Genomic DNA, 2,560 nt, shown 5'->3' on the forward strand with positions numbered 1-2,560 from the left:
CTTCCAATTCTGGATTGTAGTTCATTCCACATATAGTCAAGTTGACAACCAGGAATAGCCACTACACAAAATTCAGCTATAATTAAATTAGTCTATTAGAACCTTTGTTTCCTGAAACTATTTTATGGATCAAATGTTTGTGCTACCTCAAGATGTGGAGGTTGACATCAGGCACCTCAGCACTTGGGAAAGTGAACAGGAAGATCATGATTCCAAGTCAGCTGGGTCCTACTTTAGGGAGATCCAGAACCAAACCATCTCTCATTGTGATGATTTGTATATGCTTGGCCCAGGGAGTGGCACTGTTGGGAGGCGTGGCCTTGATTGAGTGGGTGTGGCCTTAAATACCCTTGTGCTAACTGCCTGGGAGCCAGTATTCTGCTAGTAGCCTTCAGATGAAGATATAGAACTCTCAGCTCCTTCTGCACGGTGCCTACCTAGATGCTGCCATGTTCCTGCCTTGATGATAATGAACTGAGCTGCTGAACCTGTAAGCCAGCCCCAATTAAATGTTGTCCTCATAAGAGTTGCCTTGGTCATGGTGTCTGTTCACAGTAGTAAAACCCTGACGAAGACACTCACCAAACATTTAGATACTATTGCCAGTTTGCAGTAAACACTAGGGAAGGGAAACATGAAGAATGATATCATGAGGCCTGTATTAGTCAGGGTTCCCTAGATAACTTATAGAATGAATCTCTGTAGATATAGATTTATAACAATGACTTACAGGCTGTGTTCCAGCTAATCCAGCAATGGTTGACTGTGAAGATAGGTCCAAGAATCCAGTAGTTGTTTAATCCATGAAGCTGGAGGTCTCAACTGATGTTCAGCATACACCATAAGTTCAAAGAAGTAGGTTCTAATGCCAGTGAGCCTATCAATATGAAAACAAACAGGTGAAGAACTAAAAGTCTCTTCTTCCACGTCCTTACATAGGCTTCCATCAGAAGTCATGCCCTGGGGCTGGAGAAATGCCTCAGCGGTTAAGAGCACTGACTGCTCTTCCGGAGGTCGTGAGTTCAAATCCCAGAAACCACATGGTGGCTCACAACCATCCATAATGAGATGTGATGCCCTCTTTTGGTGTCTAAAGACAGTTACAGTATACTTACATATAATAAATAAATAAATCTTAAAAGAAAGAAAGAAAGAAAGAAAGAAAGAAAGAAAGAAAGAAGGAAAGAAAGAAAGAGAGAAAGAAATAAGTCCTGCCCTGGAGTAGAGATGGGTCTTCCCACTTCAAAAGATCTGAGTTAAAGGTCTGTCTTCCCACTTAAGCAAACATCCCTCAAAGGTATGCCTCTCCAGTTTTGGGTTTTAATTAATTCCATATGTAATCAAGTTGAAAAGCAAGAATAGCCATCACAAGACTCAACTATCTAATTCAATCTCAAATACTAGGATTACAGGAATGCATCACCAGACCAGACTAGATGTGTTTTCCTTTGCAGGAATATTACATGCATAGTGCTGTGTACTTCCTGTTGCAGCACATTAAGAAGTACATACATGGTAACAAGAGATTCCACTTTTAATGATGATAAGAATAAAAGGTTCCTATGCTGTTAGCTTGATCTGTTTATTGTAGACCTGCCCATCAACCATTCTCTAATGGTTTTAGTAGACAGTGATGGTCATTTCCTAACTACATTATTATGGAATCTAAATCTAGTATTTTATTTTATGGAAAAACCAAGATATGTGCCTAATTCTTTGCTTAACAATTTTCACAATAATGAATGTTCTACTATCTTCATGAGAGACCGGTAAGGCTTGTTTTGTATAAGGATAGCTATATACTCATAGTTTTAATGTATTATAGTCATTATCTTTTTATTTGTTAACTTATTTTAACAATAAATAAGAGTACCCTTAGATTGGCTCCCATGCCATTTCATTCTTGAGGAGCCTAAACCATATTTTCCTAGTATTCTGTCAAAAAGGATATCCAAAGATTATCCTGTTTCCTGTATCAAACCTGGAGCCAACCTGTTCCTGCCTTCCTGATGCACTTTCCTGTTTAGCTCACAGACACTGAATGGCACTTTCACCTTCCAGTTGCCTCAGTTAAAATCATATTTGACATCCTTGATACTGAATACTACCTATTCCCTACATTCAGTCAACTACCAAATCCTGTTGGCTCTATCTAGAAAGAAACATCTCAGTTCATCGCTGTTCCTTTGCCTAACCTACCACCTACTTACTCAAATCCTCTAGTGACCTGACCATTAGAATCCTCATTTACCTTTTGCTTTGGTTTTGAGACAGGCTCTTAATACATAGTCCAGACACAAACCTTGAACTCTAAATCCTCCTGCCTCAGCTCCCAGGTGCTGAGATTAGAGCCATGCACCATCACAGTCTGCCAAACCAAGCCCTGATGTCTAAGGTCTATATTCTGAATTTGAGATTTAGTAACACTGGAAGGGGTAAGGTTTATTCCTTTGCTTGTTTATTGTGTTAAGAATTGAAGCCAGCAGGCAGTAGTGGCGCACGCCTTTAATCCCAGCACTTGGGAGGCAGAGGCGGGCAGATTTCTGAGTTTGAGGCCAGC

The sequence above is a fragment of the Mastomys coucha genome, unplaced genomic scaffold (assembly GCF_008632895.1).
Source record: "Mastomys coucha isolate ucsf_1 unplaced genomic scaffold, UCSF_Mcou_1 pScaffold18, whole genome shotgun sequence".
Taxonomy (NCBI): Eukaryota; Metazoa; Chordata; class Mammalia; order Rodentia; family Muridae; genus Mastomys; species Mastomys coucha.